General features: G+C 33.2%; 1 long non-coding RNA gene across 2 annotated transcripts; it reads left to right on the forward strand.

The window, feature by feature from the left end:
- Positions 1-434: 434 nt before the first annotated feature.
- LOC127865565 (uncharacterized) lies at positions 435-26,740 on the forward strand. Of its 2 annotated transcripts, none has more exons than XR_008042686.1 (3): positions 435-771; positions 24,135-25,058; positions 26,417-26,740. It is a non-coding gene; the product is annotated as an uncharacterized LOC127865565 (long non-coding RNA). The 2 variants fall into 2 exon arrangements; XR_008042687.1 differs by lacking the exon at positions 26,417-26,740 and adding an exon at positions 25,286-25,625.
- Positions 26,741-26,950: the final 210 nt, after the last annotated feature.

Genomic DNA, 26,950 nt, shown 5'->3' on the forward strand with positions numbered 1-26,950 from the left:
TGCTTAATGTAAACATAAAAATTAATGTGTGCAACAATTTTAAACAAAACGCTTAAATACAAATAGTTTATTTTGTATGCATCTTTTGCGTCATTGACGTCTTGGAATCCTTACGTACGTTATCCACACTGGAAATGCGGATACTTCGATAACAGATGGCACTTCGATAACAGAGAACAACAAAAGCCACGCGCGAGAGGTAAGATCCTCAGGTGTTTTTTGACGATGCTGGAACAGCATCGTCTAAGGTAGATAACCATAAAAAATTCTTCACAATGGCGACCTATGTCAAAGATCGAGCAAGTCCGATTGAGATAACTAATCTAATCGAAATACCTCGACCTCGTTGATTTTCATTGATAACATTCTGCTAGCAGATTTGTCGTTCGTGTTTCAACATTCAACAATGGCCGCCCCCATGAGAGTCTCGAGTCAAAACTTTCTTACTGCATAAATTGGCTTGTTTCGCTATTTAGAAGCTGTCATTTATGATATATGAATTATTTATTCACTAAATCTCCGCGAATGACAACAATCGATGAAATTAGAAATATATATTCGATGTGAATGGATCACTTTCTACAATAATGGCTTCGCCCATGAGAGACTTGATAACACTCGTGTCAAAACTTTCTTACAGCTTAAGTCGGCTTGTTGCGCTATTTAGTAATGCAATACTAAATGGAATTCGAAGGATATATTCAATGTGAATGAAGCACTTTCTGGATCTCGACAGCTTGACAAGGCAAAACTGGCATACTGATGATACGGGTATGTTTAGTTATCAATTTAAGTCACATTTTGCTGTATAAATTTTGTTCGAGCTTTTTGCGACTTATTGAATGGTTATGATATCCGATATCAACATGTCATATGGGATTTGCATATCACCACGCTGTCCTGAAATACAACATTGATTACAAACTCTTTACTCAAACTACTGGTTTGTATGAATTCTTTCTTCTTTCTATTTAAGTAGTTGATATCATTATAGTCCAAATAATTAGACGTAATTTATCGTTTAGTCCATGTATATCGACCTCATATTTATAGGAGTAGATATTATGTTAAAGAGGCCTTTTCACAGATTTTGACATGTTTTGAAGTTAGTCATTAAATGCTTAATATTGATAAATGTAAACATTGGATCTTAAAAGCTCCAGTTAAAAATCCAGAATAAAATTCTTTAAAAAAAGGAGTCCGCAGCAGGGCTCGAACCAGTGACCCCCTTAGTCCTGGAGTAAAAACGCATTAGCCTGCTCGACTATTCTGCCAAGTATAAATGGGTGACGTATTTTATACCTAATATAAGCAATCTTCGTAGTTTCACACAACAACATAACTCTCCAAATTATTCAATCGTTTTGCGTTGCAACGCTTTATAATTTTTAAATCGTTAAAAGATGCATATAATGGCTATATTAGACCATGGTAAATGTTCAGTAATACTGTTTCCTAAAAATAACATAACTAAAACGAAAATTTTCGAATCTGATACAATTTTTTTCATTTTTTGTCAATTTACTAAAACGTGAAAAGATCCCTTTAAAGTTAAATGAACTGTATACCAGTAAAAGAGACATTAAGGCGATTGTGGCCAGTTTAAATCCAGTTCAGCCTGCAGTTGCTTGAAAGCTGTTTGCTTAAGAGCGGTTTTCTGACAATGACAAATAGTTTAATTGGATACTGATTAGACTGCCCTTTTTCTGTGACCTGGCTAATTAAATTCAGAAGCCTGGTAACAGTTTAACGTTAATGTTACCAATGTGTCAGACCAAGGCCTGGATTTTGAGATCTAGGACATGTATGGTCAGAAGATGTCATTTAAGATTATACATTTTTTTCAAACACAAACACATGCATTCAAATATAAATAGTAAAATGCACTAAGTCAGAAGACATTTGACTTCGGCTGGTGCCTTGGCACAACAGGTGTTTCGGCTGCAACTGTTTGATGGACTCACTACTTGGTTGTGTAGTTACATTATTTACAGTATATCAACCAGTATAATGTTTTATTATGCCCCCCCCCCCCCTTCGTAGAAGAGAGGGTATATTGTTTTGCACATGTCGGTCCGTATGTCCGTATGTCCGTCCACCAGATGGTTTCCGGATGATAACTCAAGAATGCTAATGCCTAGGATCATGAAACTTCATAGGTACATTGATCATGACTCGCAGATGACCCATATTGATTCTGAGTTCACTAGGTCAAAGAGCAAGGTTACGGTGACCCGAAATAGTAAAATGGTGTTCTGATGATAACTCAAGAACGCTTATGCCTAGGATCATGAAACTTCATGAGTACATTGATCATGACTCGCAGATGACCACTATTGATTTTGAGGTCACTAGGTCAAAGGTCAAGGTCACGGTGACCCGAAATAGTAAAACGGTTTCCGGATGATAACTCAAGAACGCTTATGCCTAAGATCATGAAACTTGATAGGTTCATTGATCATGTTTCGCAGATGAACCCTATTGATTTTCAGTTCACTAGGTCAGAGGTCAAGGTCACGGTGACCCGAAATAGTAAAATGGTTTCTGGATGATAAATCAAGAACGCTTATGCCTAGGATCATGAAACTTCATAGATACGTTGATCATGACTCGCAGATGACCCCTTTGAGGTCAGTAGGTCAAAGGTCAAGGTCACGGTGACCCGAAATAGTAAAATGGTTTCCGGATGATAACTCAACAACATTTATGCCTAGGATCATGAAATTTCATAGGTACATTGATCATGACTCGCAGATGACCCCTAATGATTTTCAGGTCACTAGGTCAGAGGTCACAGAGAGTCAACTTTGAAAAATGGTTTCCGGATGATAACTCAAGAAAGCTCACGCCTATGATCATGAAACTTCTTAGGTACATTGATCATGACTCGCAGATGACCCATATTGATTTTCAGGTAATTGGGTCAAAGGTCAAGATCACGGTGACTTGACACAGTAAAATGGTTTCCGGATGATAACACAAGAAAACTTACGCCTAGGATCATGAAACTTTATAGGTACACTGATCATGACTCGCAGATGACCCCTTCTGATTTTCAGGTCACTAGGTCAAAGGTCAAGGTCTCAATGCCAAAAAACGTATTCACACAATGGCTGCCACTACAACTGACAGCCAATATGAGGGGCATACATGTTTTACAAACAGCCCTTGTTTCAAAAATGTTTTCATGTAGTAAACCTATAATGATATTTACATAATTGATGCATATGAATGATAGTCATTACTGAAATCATTTTAATGATACTAAAATCATGACAGTGAATTAATACTGATAATTATTTAATATATTTTGCTTGATACAATAATGTACATCTATATAACATGAGATCATACTGTAACTTCAGTGATGAATTTCAGTGAATTAAATTAAATCCAAAATATCAGTAACTCCTATATCTCTCCCGCAGCGAGCACACCTAAACATCCTGCTGTGTACCTATCCAGATCCAGATAAAAAGATATGATACATAATTATGTATCATATTGTTCAGAGGGGATGCTTTTACATCTGTTGTATCAATGTATTGTTTTACTTCTTTAATTAATGTGTTTAAAGATATATTAACATAGAGCCAGGGTCCTTGCTTCAGGCAATGAATATTTCATATCCTAACCTCTTTTTCTAATTGACATTTTAACTGGTTCCTACATTCAATACAGTCAAATATATGTTAAGTAGTATCTGTTCACATTGGTAGATTAAATTTGTACATCAAATATTATTTTTTAATTGTTTTAAAAAGATATAGTTCAAATGTCCATACTAGATTAAATTAGAACCTTAGTCATGTCACGGAGATCTACAGTCCGTGGTCATGTGGTAATTAAACATTTTTTAATATAAACACATTTATATGGAGTCCTGACCAGATCTCAAATGCATATCCCTTTTCTCTGTCACCCTGGTCATCTCCTATCAAAATGGCAAATTATATGCAGAACCGTTCTTTATACACAATGGTTGAATGAGAAAATTGACATCCTTTTCACATGGAAATTTCATTTGACAGTCATGGAAAAAGAGCCTGCACAACACAGACCAAAATACTTTTTATTTGTGGATAATCCCATATCTTGAAACTCTATGTGCATAACTATCTCAAGTCTTCATGAAATCAGGACAACACAAATGTTTTTTAAGTCCTTAATTGACCTGGCTATAGTAATCAGAGTATTATAAGCTCAATTAGTCTATTTATGTCATATGCTTTGTGTATTGTTATCATACACACAATATTGCAGGTACATGATAGCAATAAATAATAACAAAGTCATTCATACTATAAAGGTCAATGGCAAAGCCTGTGAGAAAAATTTGAACGCATTGAGTGTAATCACACAACGTGCTCAAGGTGAGCTTTTGTGATCGCTTTATGGCCGCCGTTAGCCGTCAACATTTGCAACATAAGATAAAAGGGTAAGGTCACAGTGACTAGAATGCTTAGGCCTAGGATCATGCAACTAAATAGGTACATTAATCATGACTGGCATATGACCCCTATTGATGTTCAGGTCATTAGGTCAAAGGTCAAGATCACAGTGAGTCAAAATAGTTTAATGATTTCCGGATGATAACTCAAGGATGCTTACGTCTAGGATCATGAAACTTCATAGGTACATTGATCATGACTTGCAGATTACCCCTATTGATGTTTAGGTCACTAGGTCAATGGTCAAGGTCAAAGTGACTCAAAACAGTAAAATAGTATCCGGATGGTAACTTGAAAATGCTTACGCCTAGAACCATTACACTTCATAGGTACATTGATCATGACTGGTATATAACCCTTATTGATTTTCATGCCACTCGGTCAAAGGTCAAGGTCACAGTGACTCATAACAGTTAAAAGGTTTCCTGATGATAACTCAAGAATAGTTAGGCCTAAAGTCATGAAACTTCATAGGTAAATTGATAATGACTGGCAGATGATCCCTATTGATTTTCAGGTCACTAGGTCAAAGGTCAAGGTCACAGTGACAAAAAATGTATTCACCGGATGGCTACCACTACAACTGACAGCCCATATGGGGGGCATGCATGTTTTACAAACAGCCCTTGTTTGTCTTATGTTGGTAAATATTCATCTCGTTCAATTCTAGGTTAAGTTTGAAAGTAGGTCATACGTGGTCCAAACTAGGTCAATGAACCAAATAACAGAAAAGGTTAGTGAACACTCCAGAGGTCACATTTTCTTCCAGATCTTCATTGAAATTGGACAGAATGTTATTTCGATGATATAAAGTTTCAGTTTGAAAATTGGTAGTTTGTCAAAAACTAGGTCATTAGGTCAAAATATAGCAAACTTCCTTTACCTTTCTACAGGTCACATTATCTTCCTGATTTTCATGAAAAATGCTTACAATGTCTATCTTAATCAAATCAAAAGCTGAATTTGCAAGTTGGTCATGTGCAGGCTAAAGCTAGATTACAACTTAGTTAAATCATACACAAGTTTTTGACACTATAGAAGGAGTTTTGGGTGAGCGATACAGGGCTATCTTGTTTTAGAACAGCCTGTAGTAAGAAGGGGTAGATATTGTATTTGTTTCAAAAGTAACATTTTATTGCTATTGGAAGTAACTGAGCAATTATATGATGTCCTAGTTTTGGTTATTTTGCTCACTTGTTATGATGTGACAAGGTGTGCTTTTGTTATCACTCTATGTCTGTTGTATTTTATCCAAAGTTTATTGTGAACACATAAGATTTCATTTTACAATGTTTAAATTTGGGTTTCACCTCTTTGCCAGATTCTTATGAAACTATTCACCTCTATGTCATTTTGGGTTTCATATTCTATAAAAAATTAGGGCACTAGGTCAAATATAAGAAAAGGTCTGTTAATACTTTAGTGGTCACATTTCCTCTCTGATCCACTTGTAAATTGGTTTGAACATTATTTTAAATGATTTCAAAGTCAAGCTTGAAAGTAGCATATTTAACATTAAGGTCACAAGGTCTAGTCTCAGTGATTAACAGGTCACGTTCCAAAGTGGGTCATGTGCTTCAATCAATAACTAAAATCATTAAAATCTATGTTTACACTTACAATTTTTACCTGATCGTCATGGCAGTTGATCAGAATGTTCAAAAAAATAAAGGTAGGAACTCGGTAACATGGCTGAACTAGATCGGATAGACGCAAATAGTTTGTTCATACTCACAATGCCTTTTTTTCTAGATCTTCATGAAAAATTAGTTAACACCACTAGTAAACAATCAAGTTTCAGGTGAGCCACATTATGGTGTTAAAGCTATCTATGTATAGTATAGATTGTTACAAAACCTTGTTTATCAATAAAAAAAATGGCTTTATAAAAGTTGTAGTTTTGGATGATATATTCCTCAACTTATAATCTACGACAATCTTTTGAGAAGAAAAACAAAATTTGATATTATTATACCCCAACATACTGTGATTGGGGGCTAGCACAGGAATTTTCAATTAGGTTCCTCGAAAAATAATGGGTTAGCATATTGTTGCTGTTTTATCCAGTTGTCTGGAACATTACTCCCAAAAGAATTGTAAGTTCAAATATGATATATTTAGGTAAACAAATCTCATTGAAGGGAGTGCAGTGTCCAAGAACGAAAACGATTACACCACAACCATTAACTATTGACCTGCGGATACATGACAAGCAATAAAAATTACACAATTGCGGTGATGTAGATTAACTTAAATGGATGCTTATTTATTAGCGAGGCTGTTTTCGGAGAAAACCCGAGCTATTGTCATAGCCAGCTCGTCGTCCGCCGTCCGCCGTCTTGCGTCCGCCGTAGGCGTCGTGCCAAAACCTTAACATGGCCATAACTTTTAAATATTGAAGATAGCACCTTAATATTTGGCATGCATGTGTATCTCATGAAGCTGCACATTTTAAGTGGTAAAATTTCAAGGTGAACATCATCCTTCAAGGTCTAGGGTGCAAAAAACAAAGTAAAGGGAAGTAATAAGCTTTATATGGACATAGTTATCTGACCAGCCCACGTATATATTTTTGTTAAATAAATCAAAGCGGCGCAGTAGGCGGCATTGTGTTTCTGACAAACACATTGTGGTAAAAGGTCAAGGTCATTCTTAACGGTCTACGGTAAAAAATACAGATTTTAGGGAAGTAATAAGCTTTAAAAAGGGAGAAAATTATTCAATATTGAACATAGCCACTTTATATATTTGGCATGCAATTGTATCTCATGGAGCTGCACATTTTGAGTGGTGAATCTACAGTCAGTGGCTTTTAATTATTTGCTACTAAAAAAAGAGATTTGTTACAGACAATTATTTTCAAGGGAAGTAATTTATATAATTATAAATCTCATATTGTATATTTCCTTACCAAGAATTCTTTTCACAGTTACAGTACAGATTTATTTTTTTTGATTATTTATAACCCAAATGATTGATTTGTCAAGGTTTTTTTAATGATATAATTAATATATATATATATATATATATATATATATATATATATATATATATTATTTAATGCTATAATGGACTTATGTCCATAGATACACGATCAACTCGTGACTAATTTGTGTTCGCGACAGATACAAGTATGTTAACGGTACTGAAATTACCAGCTCTAGCTGAAGATGCATTGATAGATGAAGCGGTAGAGAGAACGATGAAAGTCCAAGGGCAAAGAGGTTGCAGTATGATGGGAGTGGTAAACATCCTCGCGAAAAACTGGATATTGGACAAAGATGTAGAGTGGCTGGCCTCCGGACCACCTGGGTCGTCACAATATGATGTAACATTCGTCTCGAAAGATAAGTGTATTTCGTTTTTGTCAAAAATTCAAATGCAGGCATCAGTTACATATCAGGGAATGAAATATAGATTCATAAAATATGGCAAACAACTAGTGCAGTGCAAAGTGCACTGGTTACCAGCATTTGTGACTGATGGGACCATTGGACATATTTTTAAGGATTTTGGAAAAGTGGTTTCCATAGAGCATGATACCCTTAAAGTTGGAGACTTTCAGACACATTCAGGTGTTAGATTTGTCACTGTAGAGTGCAACAAAAACCAACAAAAGTGTATTCCTCATATTCTTGCATTTCGATGTGGTACACAGGCCCTCATTACCATGAAAGGAAGAGACAGCCCTTGTGCCTTTACTGTCAGGAGGTGGGACCTGTCAGAACCATATGTCCACATAATGTAAATGCCATTTTCAAAGACAAACACACAGACAATTCTAAGACAAGTGTTTCAGGAACAACAAACACCATAGAAAAAGAGACAGATGTAGGAAAGGCCACAGCCTCTGCCCAAGCCTTTACCCCTGCTCAGAAGCAAGCGGAAGTTGAGGCCGCAGAGATGACAGAGGAAGAGCCACCGTCACAAGAAGACGAGAAAGGGTTCAAAACAGTAAAGATAAGAAAGAAGAATCAAGGAAAAGCGGAAAAGACCAAAGATAGCAAGAGTACAGAGGAGATGGACACACAGAAATCAGAGGTAAGGGTGTCAAAACGAAGTCTTAGCATGAAAATGTCACAAGACTTCACCCCTATGCCTAGAAATAAATTTGCAGCACTTGACCCAGATACAAATTATGATTCGTCTGATGATGATAGATTGATAATTGATTTGAGCCCGATAGATAGTATCTAGTTAAATGACCCCCACTTGAAACTATTATGGACTATGAAATTGCTCAATCCCTTACACATTTATTGCTTTGACATTTTCTATATTTTTTATTCAATCATTATTGTTTTTACAAAGTATATTTGTGCATAAATTTATCATTATATCTTCATTATTGAAATATAATGTCTGCATATATAGAGAATAATAGGTTGGTGACGTGGATGGAGAATGGTTATCTGGCAAGTCGGAGGAAGTTATCGGTCGAGCCGATAACGGAACCGATTCACGTCACCAATCTATTATTCTATTTATCCTGTCACATTTACAACATTCGTTGAAATGTTTCTAAAATATATAGTTTTAGTTTAAACATATTTATTTCTTTTGGCAAACACAGCTTACATCAAGTAATTTACAATGCAATCAGTATAAGAAAAGGATTGAAACGAAAGAAATAAATCTTATATAGTTTCTCTTTGCAGTAATAGTTACGCAATACATTGGTGTATAATAAGTCTAGTTAGCAATGGATATGCCAGAAATAAGAGCTATACGCGATAAATCTGAAAAATAAAAAGTGTTCAAAGAGAAATATGGGGATGAAGGACTTTTTATGCAAGAGATTGTACATGAGGTTGCAGCAATTTGTGACTGGGTTAGTATCGGATTATTATGAAAAGCGCCTGGATTCTTTAAAATATTGTTGAACACATATAAATATTTTGGAATTTTCCTTTTCGTCGAGGTGCGAACATCCAAAGAGAAGTGTATCGAGTTCCACATCACTAGTTATACCAGTTATGATGTTAATAAGTTCAGTGCGAATTTGGTTATATTTCGGACATAAGAAAAAAAGTGGTTAGTAGTTTCAATGACACCACAAGCGCAAAGAGGCGACGAGATAATGTTTTTCGCAAAAAGGTGATAATTTAGCGCACTTGATTTGGTTCTTAACCGCGTGTGAGTTAGTTGCAGATAGCGTTTACCTACATAATAATACGCCGGAGTTTTAACTAAGGTTCTGTTTAACTTGGATTTAAAGATGTTTAGCGATTCACTATTTTTAACGTCGTCTGGTAATATGTTCCATTTTCGTATTACTGCGGGAACGAATAAATTATAGTAAAGGGTTGATCTACATTCGGTAGTGCGTAAATCATTTGCATTTCGAAGATTATACCTCGCAATAGATCCTTCATGTTGGGGTACCAGATCGGATAAGTATTGAGGACTTAGAGAGTTTTGCATTATGTAAAATAATATGAGTTTATGTTTATCGCGACGATCTTGCAGCGGTTCCCAGTTAATTTCTTGTTGCAAATCATTTAGGGACACTAATTTGGTTGCTCCACAGGCAATTCGCTCGCGCTGCTTCGTTTTGAATTTTATCAAGTTCATATTTTTCTTCTTGTGTGCAATTATCTCAGATAACATCTGAATATTCGATAAGTGGGCGAATAAAGGGCGTATAAATGATTTCTAAAGATTTTCGGTCAAGCTTAAATTTTGGTTTGCGCATAATATTAATTCTACCCCATGCTTTATCAGTTATATATTTAAGATGTATGTGCCATTTACAATCCTTCGACAGGAAGACTCCGAGATGCTTGTGGGAACTAACATCAGGTATTTGTGTAGCGAGCATTGTGAAGTTGTATTGATTAGGTTGTTGCTTTCTGGAGAATGTAAGTGATTCTGATGTATATGGGTTAAATAGAACATGCCATTTTAAAGCCCAATTAGAAATTTTATTGATATCATTTTGTAATATTGCATTTGAATGGTTGGGCTTTCTATAATAATGTACATGGATGTGTCGTCGGCGAATACTACTTTGTATATCATTTACAATATCGTTTATGAAGATTAAGAATAGGAGGGGCCCAAGTATATAGCCCTGGGGAACCCCGGCCTCTGGTAAAGCCCAGATAGAGACGGCACCTGGAATGAATACTCGTTGGCGTCTACCATTAAGATTATTTTGATTCCAAGATAGATGCTTTCCGCGGATACCAATGGCATGGAGTTTAAGTAAGAGACCCTGGTGCCATACTTTATCAAAGGCTTTGCTTATGTCGAAGAAGACAGCTTTGACCTCTAATCCATTGTCAAGGGCTTTGCAAAACGTATCATATATATAAGTGAGTTGGTTGGTGGTTGAGCCCTTCGGCAAAAATCCGGACTGGAATGGGGTAAGAATTTTGTTACTTACAAGATGATTGTACACATGTTTAAAAATTATTTTTTCAAAGACTTTTTCCATCGTGTTAAGTAGAGAAAATAATCGGTAGTTACTCACTTCTTTAGGATCACCTTTTTTAAGTACTGCAGTGACATTAGCTTCTTTCCAACAGCTTGGCATTATACATTTGTTAAGTGAGAAGTTAAAAAAATCACAAAAAGGAGTGGACAATTCAGCTCGACATTCCTTTAAAATATGGTTACTTATGCCGTCAGGTCCTGATGCTTTGTCAACTGAAAGAGACTTAAGGATGTCATGGACATCAAATTATGAAATAATAAAAGTTTCTAAAGAGTAAGTAATTGGTACATAAGTGAGCTCTGGTGTACCTACGTTATCAATGTTAATAATGGATTGACTTTGAAAGAATGTATTTAAAATGTTCGCCTTTTCAAAACAATCAGTAACAGTGGAGTTGTCCAATGGATTTATAATATGAGAGTTCATGTTATTATTAGGTTTATTGATAAAGGACATAAGTATTTTCAACCAGTTCTTAGGTGTGTCATTATGTTCTTTAAGTTTATCGCTTAGACTGTCGTAGTACTGATTTTTCGCTTGGCGAATAAAAGATATTGTCTGGTTTCTAATTGTTCGAGACTTGGACCAATGATAATTACTTTTTTTTAGTTTTTGCAATACGGTAAGCCCGTTTGCGTTTTCTAATCATTCGACGTATATGTGTATTTAGCCATGGACCATCACGCGGTTTGATATTTATTACCCTGTTTGGGATACAAAGTTTGGCATTACGAATAAAAGTGTCGGTGATATTAGTACAATATGTATCAGTATCCATACTTGAAATTGTATTCCAATTAAGTGAAGAAAACGTTTCACGTAGCAAATCGTAGTTACCATCCTCATAGCTCCATATATGACGCTCGTATACGTTCGCATTTGGCTTTTTATATTTAAAAAGACCATATACAGGACAATGATAGCGTTGTTGTTGATCAAGAAAGGGATCACCAACACCTGACAATACCAAGCTGTTGGGGTTTGTTAATAGCAATAGGTCAATAATTGACGAGGATCTTTCCGTAAAATGCGTAGGTTTATTAATAACTTGAACAAGATTGTATTCTAGGCACTAGGAGTCAAGCTTTCTTACTAGTATCGGTTGACTATTATTCATATTGAAGTCACCGGTTATAATGATGTCAGATATACCAGTTTTGATTGCCAAACCAAAAGAGTCGTCAATCAAATGTGTATATGATGCATCTGCGTTTGGTGGTCTATAAAATATTCCAAATAAAATACTCAGCAAGTGGAGCTCAATCCAAATGCACTCTAACGTAATCGGTTCGAGGTCAACTCTGCGTTTATAATGGATAAAATCTTTAACATAAAGCATAACCCCACCATGGCTATCATGTATTCGATATTTCCGTGCGGGACATTGGTAAGAAGGGATAAGGAGTTCATCAGTTTCATTAGAGTTGTTAAGCCACGTCTCATAAAAGGATTATATATCGAATTTGAGAGTTCTGCTGTAAGAATTTCTGTTTTGTTCCGTATACTATGAACATTGTATTGCAAGAAGGAAAGGTTATTGGGCATTGCTAATAAGCAGTTTAGTGAATTGTACTCCGTTATATTGGAATCAAGCGAGTTAATCGATACAGGGCCTGGGTTCAATTCGATATCCCCAGAAAGAAACATGATAGCATTAATCCATGTAACTAAAACGACTGTAATTAAGACAAAAATAGAACTAATTAGGAACAGTTAATTAGAAATGTAACGTTTACCAACTATGGCGCGTGTATATGGCCATCGGATACACCGGCAAAGTTGAGATTGGCCTTTGATGTTTCGTAGAGACGACTCTAGAGCAATTTCATTATTATGTATAGACATAAGAACTAGCACATTTAAAGATGCAAAGAACAATCCGACTGACGTGTATCTTGATAAAATATTATAAGTATTCATCACTACACAATACAAGCTGTGAGTGCTCTTTGTCACAAATTGCTACAGTCCTATGGGCATCAACAAATCCTTCATCATGAAATAACACAGAAAAGTAAACAATGCAAATAAAGGTTACAAAGAAAGGGTTATGGGTAGATAGTTACAAGGAAATACAACAAAAAAATAAACAATGGAAGCAAAGAAAACAAAACAAAGCATTATGAGTAGGTAGATAAATAGGTAGGGCATTATGCGAGAAGGTCGGTCATATGATACGATTCACATGTGCTGTATATGCTTAACAGAATGATAACTTCTTACGAAGATTTTAGATGTGTAATAAGTGCGTATGAGCTTGCATACGGGTACATTATAAGAATACAAACAGACGGAAGTGAAAGGTAGCTGAGCATTACAATTTAGTCGAGATTAAGTATATAACGATAAAATGTGTATTTATGTTTGTGGCCAGAGACATTTTGATGACAGATGTGCATGTTATTGTTCGAGAGAATACATTTCTGAATTATATAGTTCAATAAGAGCTTACACAATTCTTCTTATGTACCAATTAATATGTTTACTTTGTATAATTGCAAAATGTGTATCATGTTTATATCAGGAAATATCGCACTGACTGCGAGAGAATACATTTCTGAGTGACATAATTCGATAAGAGCTTACACAAATCTCACGAGAAAGAAGAAAACAGATGCAAATGATATAGTGAGATTGCTATAAGCATGATTAATACCGAACACATCTTAATTACAAATAAGCTTAAGACGAAATGATTCGACAGTCTGTTTTGAAAAGGATTTACTCATCGCCGATGTGTCATAAATGGTTCGTGAAACACGTTTTTAAGGTATGATTGTGTATACTGTTCGTCATAGAAAAGGTGGTGCAGTTATATATAAAGTTTTCCAGTATTTTGTGTTTAAATATTTAATATGGGAAAAAACGCCGCAGCAAAAACATTGTGACGTCACGTCATGCAAAACAACACAGAAATCGAGTCAATCGTTATTAATTCAATACACAAAGACGAAATTATGCTGTTAAAATAATAATTTTTAAACAAACAGTACTTTACACGTATGTTGTAATTTTTTTAATTGAAAACAAGTATATTTTATAAATAGAAAATTGTACAGGCGTGCGCATGCGCGGACAGCAACTGACGGATATTCGAGGTCACATGATCATCTAGCCTAATATCTTTTTGGATATTAGGTTACCTGATTTAAAGGCATGTGACAGGATAAATACTGATCACATACATATTTTATGTGAAAGGTATATTAGCATGTTTGCAAATTCTTTTTTTCATATATATAACACAATTTATAGGTTATCATTTCCTCAGGTTTTTTATTTGTGTAGCATAAAAGTAACACAACTATATTAGTGTGTGTAAACGCAGTTTATATCTCTTATAAAACTGATTGTGTTTAAACATTACTCATAAGTTTATACATTATTTATAAATTATATAGTATACTTTTTGTTATGAAACAAAACATATGTATATATAAAATATGTGTAAATAGCAGTATGTATATAGGTACATTTAAAAACCATCATTTACAAATCTTATTCAACATAAATGCATTTCTTATTTTGTGTAAACGTATAAATTACGTTCATATGTCATTATGTGTATACACTTTTTACTGTTATATATGCTCAATATCTATCTATTTTATAACACCCTTTATAAACGCTCTTTTCTTCAATAGTACACCTTTAATCTTTCTTCAAAATCCTCGCTGTAAATATCGCCTTTTATACCTATATCCAATAACATTGCGGTACGTAGTTTATCCCATTTTTAACGCGACATTGACGGTATAACACCTTATGAAATATACTAGACTGTATTCAACACTGTGAAATATACCTGTCGCGTGCACAGACTATTTTTTACTTACCACTGAATGATTTTTCATAAGAAATAAAGTCGAGAAAACTTTAGCTTAAAAATTATACGACCTTAAACCTTTAAATCTAGTCATATGACATAATTTTTCGCCATCCGTATAATGATGAATCAGCTGAAAATGACACTTATTGCAACATTCCCCCCCCCCTAAAAAAAAAAAAATTGACGATTTATTATAAACGCAACTTATTTCACATGTACATGTACTGTATATCGACATATTTGAATTGTCAATTTATCACATTTTCCTTATTTCGTGTAATGTGCATTGTTTATAACCCATGCATATACTTTTGAGATTAACGAATGTACAACAAGCCATACAAATATCGCACAATTCATAAATAATCTGCAATATTTGCTTTCCGATTCAATTCACGCTGGGCATAGAGCTGTGTAAAGTATAAGATGGTAAAAATAGCACCACACTGGAATTCGGAACGTCCCATTTTGTACACGGTAATTATCCACTCATTTATTTGTTGTGTAATTGAATGTTTTCATTCTTTGTGTATTTATATATTAAATTATTTTCTTGTAAAATAAGCGCATTTACCATAGACAAATAAAAAAGTGTGCAAGTTTAAACATAATTATGTTTGTATGCAGAAATCTGCAAATGCAACCGAGTGTACCAACGGCTATTTTTTGATAAACTGCTCCGGTTCATTTTAACAGCAGTAATGTAGAGTACATGACGTAGCGTGTAACGAAGAAGTTTATTGAGTTCGTAAACTCATTTGAATATAGTGATAGGATGGCATAAGGATGGCATAAGGGTCTTTGTTTAACTATGCTAAAATAATTATTAAAGACCCTAGATGCAAAATCGTCAATTATTGAGTTAAACGGATTATTAGATGGATTTTAAAGGATAATTAAAGGTAAGATACTATTTCAAACGTGTTTTGCTTTTTTTGTACTTTTGTCGTTCCCTATTCTCGGGAAAATGATTTTAGCATGGACGCCATTGATGCATCTGATCACACACGGCATACCCATAACATTATATAAAATACACGTTCTGCGCGTACTTAAATTCGTCTTCCGAAGTCGGAAAACGTATTGCCCTGTATATTAGGTCAAATAAAGTGTCAGTCGCTGCAATTGTCTGTTTACTCGTCGAAATTGTCAAGGTCGTCGACGGTGTACATGTATGTTGACATCGACATCATTTTGTTAGGAAGCAATCGCCGCCATATTGGATTTTGATCATTTTCTTTCGAAAATAAAATGAATTATAGTAAAGTAAAATCTTCTTTTTGCGGTCGTAATGTGTTACAATTCGGATACTGCGTAAAATTGAATCGAGGCATATGGTGATATTTTTACTTGTTTCACAGTTTGTGTGTGAATTTTTTAACGACTATTTTCCGTACCAGAACAAATACATTTATATCACTACGCATGGTTACATTCGTTAGATTTTAAGCGCTTTTAAGACTGAATTAAAATTATTGTTAAGGTTGTTAAATCTATTTATGTTAAATGTCACGTTGAAAAAAACCAAATGGGATAAATAGAATACTAGGATTAGCGTTGAATACAGAGAAGTTTATGTTGCTCGGCTCGAACACCGAAAGCGCTCGCAAAGGCTCGCGCTCCCGGCGTTCTAAGCCTCGCAACATAAACTCTGTATTCAACGCTAACCTAGTATTCTCTATTTATTCTTTACAGCGGGGTTAAAAACCCGATAGCTTAGTCTCCTCTCTACCTGGTTTAAAGCGGGTATATACGATTTTGTCAAATATTTATGAATTTATATAAACTGTGTAAAAACCTTATTATATATATATTTCAATATAAATTAAAATAAAAGTTAAGAAGAACATGTGTCGAAAAATGCGAAATAAGCCAGATATTTAATTCTGAAATTGAAAACGGCTGTACAGCCGAATTCGCCAGCATGTATACCATACATGTACGATGTGCGTCTAAACTTACGAGGGGTGTTCCAGAAGTTCGTGGATTTTCGCTATAACTTTCATTTGGTAACATAAATGGACAAACAAATAGCATGTTAAGAATATTTCTTTCTTTCCAAATCTACTCTCCAAATATCATGGAAATACATAAAACAATAAATATATATCAGAGATTTAAACATGTGCACAATGCGCACACCGACGCACGTGTAACGTTTCTGTCCAACGTCAATGACGTTATGAAGTTAACAACTGTCAAATCTTTTCCACATAATCGCCTCCAACGCGAATGCACTTTATGTGTCGGGAAATCCACTTGTCAAAAGTGTCTCTATAGCAGTCAGCGTCAAAAGACGACACGATTCGCTTTGCTGCAACTGTAAGTTCCTGTTTACTTGCAAAGCGAATACCGCGCAACTGTGATTTAACTTCCGGGAAGACGCGGAAGTCCATAGGGGCCAAATCCGGGCTGTAAGGAGGACTTAGGCGCTGTAACGTGAAATTTGCCGTAAATTCTGTTTATCAACGACATTTAAACCAAATTTAAATTCGCGTAACGCTCATACTTATAATAAAATACACGCGTGCGCCGCATGTCGTTACTGAGGTCTCTATGGCAACGCGTTTCAAACGCGCTTTATGGAATTCATGCATTTTTAGCTTATATATAAAGTCCGTGATGATTGGTTTGTATAATATGTACATTTCATTGACTTTTACCAGCAAACTAATAAGTTATAGCGAAAATCCACGAACTTCTGGAAAACCCCTCGTAGTTTTACGGTTTATAATACAAAGACGAATGCTTCGGTTATTGTAGGAAAATATGTACGTCACTATCGGCTCGGGGCGCTAATTTGTCTTTGCTGCATTTTATGAAATTCGGCTTTAATGTATAATTTTTCTTGCCTATTTTGTGTTATTGTAACATATTTTATCAATATATTACAATTAAACACATATAAAAAAAATCGTATATACCCGCTTTAAATTAATTTATAAATATTATCGGTTTTTCTAGTCTAACACTATATCATGGACGCCGCCATCTTTTCTTTAACCTCACAATATGAGTTATAAACTAGAACATGGAGTTAAAAATAGAAACAATAAATATAAACGGATTTCGCTCCAAACAAAAACAAACTTTTATTAAAGATTATAATTATTTCAACTAACAAAATAAACATATTATGCAAACAAGAAACGCATGTAGATAATTACAAAATGTCGAAACAAATAGAAAATTTACTATCAACAGAATACTTTTATGTTTGGAATTTTTCTAATAACCGTTCATGCGGATGTTGTATAATCGTTACTGATACGAATATTAAATGTTCTAAATTTCAAATTGATTTTGATGGCCGTTTTATTTCTTCAGATATAGAATACTTGAATTATGATTTTAAAATTTGTAACATTTATTCACCGAATAAACCTGGTGACAGAGATGATTTTTTTCGAATCAATAAAACAATATTTAGTATCATCAAAAACAAATAATTATCTTAGGAAATTTAAATTTCATTTTAAACCAAAATTTAGATAAAATAGGAGGAACATTAACAGATGCAATAAAAGGTTGTAAAGTTTTTAAGCAAATAATTAATACATTTTAAGTAACAGATATTTACAGATACACGAATCCTGAAAAAATAATTACTACTTGGGAGTAGAAAATGCTCAAATGAAACAATATCATGTCGTTTGGATAGAATTTATATTCCAAAATCACTCATTGAAATCTGTAAAAGTGTAGATATTATTCCATGCCCATATTCAGATCATGATTTTTTTAGTTTAATTTTGAATTTTGATAATATCAATAACACAAATTATATTAACATAGGAAATTCATATTGGAAATTTAACAATTCCATTTTTGAAAACAAAGATTTTGTTTTTGCTTTTGAATTTTATTTTCAAATTGTTAGTAGAACTGAATCTATAACGTTAGAGTGGTGGGATAATTTGAAAACACTTATTAAAGATTTCTGTATTGATTATAGTAAGTCTAAAAATAAAAAATCTTTTGATGAAATCAAAAAGCTAGTTTAACAATATAAACATTTTATTGATATTTCTGAAAATGTATATAGTAAAGATAAATTAAATAAACATCAAGACAATTTATATAAAGGGACATATATAAGAAGTAAAATACATATTTTAAATAATAATGAAAACTCTAGTACATTTTATCAGAACAAGGAATTTGAAAATGGTAATAACAAAATTATACACCATATTATTGATGGTGGATTTGATGAAAAATCAACTGAAGACATTTTAAATTCTTTTAAAACATTTTATGAGGAACTGTGTACAGAAGAGCAAGTAGATGCATCCTTAAATGATAAATTTTTAAATAATTCACCTCAAGTATCAAATGATGATAAAAATATGTTAAATAGCCCCTTATCATTAGACGAAGTTAAATTAGCTTTAAAAGATATGGATCACACTAAAAGTACAGGTAGTGATGGTTTAACTTCCTTTATTTATATTAAATTCTATCATTTATTTGGCAATATTTTATCACAATTATACAATACGTGTTTTGATTTAGGCCCTTTGTCTGAATCACAAAAATTATCTTATATTACATTATTATGCAAAGATTCAAATAATAAAACATCAGTTAAAAATTATAGACCTTTTTCTCTTTTAAATATTGATAGAATTTTTTTAAAAATATTAGCAAATAGATTAGGTAAGGTTTTAGACTCAATCATTGGCATTTCCCAAACATGTTCCATTCCAGGTCGCACTTTTTTTGATAATGTACATTTAATTAGAAATATTATTGATCATGTTGAACAAAAGAGTATTAATGCTTGTTTTATTGTCTAGATCAGGAAAAGGCGTTCGATAGGGTTTCCTGGTCCTACTTATATAATACACTTGTTTCATTTGGCTTTTCAGATACATTCATGACATGGATTAAACTTTTATATCAAGATATTAAATCGTCTGTAATAGTAAATGGTCATACATCTGATCCTTTCTCATTATTTCGTTCATTTCGCCAGGGCTGCTCATTATCACCTCTTTTATATGTACTCTGTCTTGAACCATTTGCTAAAGTCATCCAAGAAGATAAAAATATCAATGGTAACAGACACCAGGAAATAAATTTCATATTAAAATGCCCTTATATACAGGCGATAATACTTCTGTTTTAACTGATGACAAATCTATGTATCATTTCTTTAATCATGTTACTGATTTTCAAACAGTTTCAGGTTCAAAAATAAATTATAATAAAAGTTGTGGAATGTTTTTAGGTAAATGGAAAACCAGGTCTGACCATCAATTTGGTATATCGTGGGTGAAAAATGTTAAATTACTTGGATATAAATTTGGCTGTGGTCTAACTGATGATGATATTTTTAATGAACATTATAGAAACTTCTCAAATAAATTTAATTTGTTGTCTAATAAATGTAAATCTTTTAAAGGTAAAAGTTCTGTTTTAAATACATATGTTGTATCAAAAATTCTGTATTTTGTTCAATGTCAAACAATTCCGAGTCATTATATTAATATGATACAAAAAAGTTGTTTAAAGTTTATATGGGGCAGTGTTTACGAACCAATAGCTCGAAAAATATTATTTTTAGACTTTACTTTAGGTGGCCTTCGTGTACTTAATGTTCAACAAAGAATTAATGCATTTTATTTATCACACTTATTAATTTTTTTAAATGGTTATAAATCTCCTTGGGTATATTTTACAAGATATTGGATTGGTATGCAACTTAGAAAATGTAATCCTTCATTACATATTTACAGTGAACCCCATAGTGAATTTGTTCCTTCTTTTTATGTTGAATGTTTGAAAGTATTTTATAACTTTATAAAGGATGTCCAAACTGAAAATTTTAAACATTGGTCTGTAACAGAAATATATGCATTTTTAATTAATCCAAATAATGAGTATATACCAAACTGTAATAAACAATTTCCATTAATTGATTTCAAAAATACATTTAAAAATATCTTTCTACGGCAGTTGATCCTATATGTAGAAATACTTGCTTTAAATTAGCTCATTCTGTTGTATATGTGAATAAATATTTATATGATAAAAAGTTTAATCAAGCTAGAAAGATATGTACTTTTTGCAGTTTCGACGAAACTGTCAAAAACTTATTTATAGATTGTTTTTTTACTTCTTCTTTGAACAAAACTGCTTCATATTTAATTGATATACTTACGATTGAAAACACTAATATTAATCCTAAATGGTTCCATTTTTTGATGTAAAAAATGTTGGAAGTACCGAATTAAAATATGTATATTTAGTATTTTAGTCAGAGTCACGACATATTATTTGGACATGTAGAAATTCTGTTAAACACGAAAAAATATAATTATCTCCCTTTGATTTGATTGTTAAGTTTTTAAATAGAATTAAATTCAGAATAGCTTTAGATTTTAAACGTTTAACAAACGACTCATTCTATTTATTTTGGTGAGGCATGTGCCATACTGACAATGAAAACATTATATTTCACAAAGAACTCGATTCATAAACTTTTGTAACTTACTTTTTAATGTAATATATTAGCTCTCTGCTGTTTGTGTTTTCTCTCTGATTTCAGGATGACAGCAGCGAGGACGAAGAGAGCCGGTGCTCGGGTTGTCATCCTGGGTCAGAGAGAGAACATCAGAGTGATACAGTGTTTTGTGTGTTGTGTCATTTCAGTGATGTGTGTTTTATGTTTTGATGTATTTATATATGTATCATAACTGTTATCATCAATGTTCCTATGAATCATTTCAATCATATTTTCATATACTATGTAACCCGGTCTTGGGCTCATCTCATTTCATTCATTGAATTTCATTATAACTCATGTTTCATCACTATGTATAAACGACATACCATTGCCTCATTTTCACTCATGTAGGTCATAGGAACATTGTACTAACTTTCCTTATAATAAAGAGATTGTGTTTTCTTCAAATAAAAAAGAATATATATATATATATATTTATTTATATATTATATTTATTGTCACACTTTCTTCAGATATATTATATTTATTGTCACACTTTCTTCAGGCTTATCTGGGAGGTGGGGCTGAGGCGGGTCGGTGGTGGTACCGAAAACTTTAAACGCGCCTCAGCTCTATCCCCCGGTGCAGCTGTAGACTTGCATTTATTTTTTGAAGTTTCTTGTGAGCTCCCTCGGTGGGTGCCCGTGCATGAGCTGAGGGAACACACAGGAAGCTATTTTATATATATATATATATATATATATATATATATATATATATATATATATATATATATATATATATATATATAATTTCTTAGTAAAAACAGAAGTTACTATTTTTCTTATACATATTTTCACTTAGGTGTGTGACATATTTTTATTTAACTTAATTATAAAATAGCCTTGAAAAATCTCTTTATTAAATACTAATTAATACCCGCTCATTTTAGGATGGTGACTTATTATTTGTTCTATTCAATTTCTCTTATAATCTTCTAAATGTTACTTATATATTAAATAGCAAATATGCGTGCAAAGGCAGTGAACGACTGTTTTAACATTATATTTCATTTTAAGCGTGCAGACGCTATGTGAAAGACTGTTACTAATGAATTATTATTTGGTGTTATTAATACATGTTAAATAAGTTTCTCTTCATTAAATAGTCACCTAGTTTTGTACATGTGCATTTAAGGTTCTTTTAGCGGGTACCTGGGGAACTCTACACCCCGGGTATGGTTGAATAAAATTTTATGAAAAAGAAAAAAAAAACAACTCTGGCTATGAGCTCTTTTAAACCACAGGCCTTGTTTGTCAGTGATGTCTGACATGGACATAATTGACTGTGAGACCCTCTCCACTAGGTCAAAGGTCAAGGTCACTGTGACCTCTAAAAAAAGGTCGTCAATATCCCACAGTCTTAACATAAAATTTAAAATTTCCCGTACTATTCATTTCTGATTTTTAAGCTCGACTGTTTTCGGAGAAAACCCGAGGTATTGTCATAGCCAGCTCGCCGTCGGCCATGATAAAACCTTAACATTGGCTCTAAAATCGAAGTGCTTCCACCTACAATTTTGAAACTTCATATGTAGATAAACTTTGACGAGTTCTACATGCCACACCTATTTTTGGATCACTAGGTCAAAGGTCAAGGTCACCTCTTGAAAGAAAAATCTGACAAGCTTTCATTTATTCAAAATTGCATCCGCAGCCAAGCGTTGGCACCCGTTATGCAGTGCTCTTGTTTAATGCTTTCCGGTGATTTATACAGAAATATCAGTGAAATGAACTGGTATTTTACTGTTTTAAACAGTGAAAAATAACAGTGGAAATATCGGTATGTTTCGCTGTTTTTCTGGGAAAATCGTTATTCCACAGAATCCAACAAATATCCTCCATATATCCATCCTCTTCAAAAGCATCGTCAAACGAGTACTTTCAGTTCTTTGATTTAGATATGTTCTTAAGATTAGTTTTTGAGACAAGACACATAGTCGGGTTGATAAATGGTGTATCCCTTTGTATTGGAGAGAAAAGATTTCACGGTAAAATGGTAGATTTTTTTCCCAAAAAATAGAAAATTCGGTCGGAAAACAGCATAAACTGAGTGAACAGTAAACATTTTAACAAAATAAAACTTCTTTGAAATATTTCAACAAATTGTTCGCTATTCCAGCATGTACAGAAATCACTGTGCTTTATATACTGAAGCTTGTATAGTATTCAATGAAATATAAACGAAGATAGAGCATGTTTTATAGGTGGTATTCATTAAGTCGCGGACTCTTTGATTCCTGATATAGGACACTCCAGATAACAGAGACTTTCAACAAATTGGGCACTCTGATAACCGAGTTTTCTCTTCTATCTGAAATTCATTATGTACAGTTGTATATTATGGATATTCTTACTAAACATTTTTAAGTGCGAATTAATTTGCATAGTCAAGCGCGACACATTGGGAATCTATGCGTAGCGTAATTACATACACATGTGAAATATCACCAATGGCTTTGTTCGTTTTCAAAAATCACATTACTTTTAATTTATACAATTAATATTATAATTGCAATTTTTAAATAAGATTCAAATGCTTATTTCTGAAGTAATATATATCAAGTGACGGCCGGAAATAATTGTCTACATAATTAAATTATTTTTAGTGGTACCAATACTAATGCGTAGACACACAATACAAAAGATAATGGAAAACTCCCTTTATCTTGAGCTCTGCTTATAGGAAGCACTTCCCTTTACGCAACGATAACGTTAGCTTAAAGTGCAATTTACCTGAACCTAAATCACTTTATTGGTTGAGTAAAAAACGGATTATAAATGTGAATTCATTCGATAAACCAACTGATTATTGAAAAATAGGAATGCGTGCATGGGATATTTACAAGTAATATTATTACAGCACTTATTCTTTCAAATGTATTCATGTTTTCTCTTTTCACAGCATCTGCACCCATGTATAAGAAGACTGACGAAGTATAGGTACTTCTTTTGTACAGGACCTACATACATAACAGAAGAATATGCAGAAAACGTGGAGCTTTTGTCAAGGAACAAAAAGGCCAGACTTTACAATATAGAGAACCTATCACTTTTGAGCGAAACTTAATTGCTAAAATACCAGTCAAAGTCCAACAGAGGGAAAATTCTCATAAAATTTGAAAATGAAGTGAAGGGTTCGCCAACCTCATCACCTGTACAGCTCCAAAACGCAAAAGGCTCAACACTACTGTGAAATACAAGTTGGCATCGTGCAGATATCGTTCGTTTGCGAATGATTATGTAAAGTATACTAATGAAGTTGGCATTATATGTTCACCATATGAAAAAAAACTCACACAAGGAACTGCTGTGTATTTCACCAAGTGTTCTAAAAGGCTGTGAAAAAGGTGGACACACGGAAAGCTTTTTGAATTACACGTGCTTACTGTCAGAGGGTAGATTTACAACAAATAACATTTTTAAAAATATATTTTTGACAACCAATAACATTAGCTTTTTATTACTTTTAGATTTGTTTGAGTTGTTTTAACGTGATAACACTTCTAGTATGAGATACAGACCGGAATGTGTAAAATTTTGGCAGATCAGTTATCGGTTATTTCATGGGAAAATTGTCCTGTTTTTGTCAGGATAAGACGGGACTCTGTTATGATCCAAGCACTGTTACAACCCGTTTTGTAATAAAAACCCGAATTGTAATAATTATTACAAAGTGGGTTGCGATGCATTATTACATTTCGGGTCGACAGTAACAACCCGTTTTGTAATAAAAACCCAAAATGTAATAAATTTTATCATGTCCATTAAATCAGAGATACAGACTTTTTTAGAAGTTATTTTCATGTTTAAATTAGTTTTAGAGTAGGTATTGACTGTTTCTCCGACCTTTGTTCTTAAAGTCTCCACCAACAAATCACGAATGTAATAATTTATTACAAAGTGGGTTGCGATGCATTATTACATTCCGGGTCGACAGTAACAACCCGTTTTGTAATAAAAACCCGAAATGTAATAAATTTTATCATGTCCATTAAATCAGAGATACAGACTTTTTTAGAAGTTATTTTCACGTTTAATTTAGTTTTAGATTAGGTATTGACTGTTCCCCCGACCTTTGTTCTTATAGACTCCATCAACAAATCATGAATGTAATAATTTATTACAAAGTGGGTTGCGATGCATTATTACATTTCGGGTCGACAGTAACAACCCGTTTTGTAATTAAAACCCGAAATGTAATAAATTGTATCATGTTCATTAAATCAGAGAAACAGACTTTTTTAGAAGTTGTTTTCATGTTTAAATTAGTTTTAGAGTAGGTAATGACAGTTTCCCAGACCTTTGTTCTTATAGACTCCATCAACAAATCATGAATGTAATAATTATTACAAAGTGGGTTGCGATGCATTATTACATTTCGGGACGACAGTAACAACCCGTTTTGTAATAAAACCCCGAAATGTAATAAATGTTATCATGTCCATTAAATCAGAGATACAGACTTTTTAGAAGTTATTTTCATGTTTAAATTAGTTTTAGAGTAGGTATTGACTGTTTCCCAGACCTTTGTTCTTAAAGTCTCCATCAACAAATCACGAATGTAATAATTTATTACAAAGTGGGTTGCGATGCATTATTACATTTCGGGTCGACAGTAACAACCCGTTTTGTAATAAAAACCCGAAATGTAATAAATTTTATCATGTCCATTAAATCAGAGATACATACTTTTTTAGAAGTTACTTTCACGTTTAAATTAGTTTTAGAGTAGGTATTGACTGTTCCCCCGACCTTTGTTCTAATAGACTCCATCAACAAATCATGAATGTAATAATTTATTACAAAGTGGGTTGCGATGCATTATTACATTTCGGGTCGACAGTAACAACCCGTTTTGTAATAAAACCCGAAATGTAATAAATGTTATCATGTTCATTAAATCAGAGATACAGACTTTTTTAGAAGTTGTTTTCATGTTTAAATTAGTTTTAGAGTAGGTAATGACAGTTTCCCAGACCTTTGTTCTTATAGACTCCATCAACAAATCATGAATGTAATACTTATTACAAAGTGGGTTGCGATGCATTATTACATTTCGGGTCGACAGTAACAACCCGTTTTGTAATAAAAACCCGAAATGTAATAAATTGTATCATGTCCATTAAATCAGAGATACAGACTTTTTTAGAAGTTATTTTCATGTTTTAATTAGTTTTAGAGTAGGTATTGACTGTTCCCCCGACCTTTGTTCTTATAGACTCCATCAACAAATCATGAATGTAATAATTTATTACAAAGTGGGTTGCGATGCATTATTACATTTCGGGTCGACAGTAACAACCCGTTTTGTAATAAAAACCCGAAATGTAATAAATTTTATCATGTCCATTAAATCAGAGATACAGACATTTTTAGAAGTTATTTTCATGTTTAAAATAGTTAAAGAGTTGGTATTGACTGTTCCCCCGACCTTTGTTCTTAAAATCTCCATCAACAAATCATGAATGTAATAATTTATTACAAAGTGGGTTGCGATGCATTATTACATTTCGGGTCGACAGTAACAACCCGTTTTGTAATAAAAACCCGAAATGTAATAAATTTTATCATATCCATTAAATCAGAGATACAGACTTTTTTAGAAGTTATTTTCATGTTTAAATTAGTTTTAGAGTAGGTATTGACTGTTCCCCCGACCTTTGTTTTTAAAGTCTCCATCAACAAATCATGAATGTAATAATTTATTACAAAGTTGAT

The sequence above is a fragment of the Dreissena polymorpha genome, chromosome 2 (assembly GCF_020536995.1).
Source record: "Dreissena polymorpha isolate Duluth1 chromosome 2, UMN_Dpol_1.0, whole genome shotgun sequence".
NCBI classification, from domain to species: domain Eukaryota; kingdom Metazoa; phylum Mollusca; class Bivalvia; order Myida; family Dreissenidae; genus Dreissena; species Dreissena polymorpha.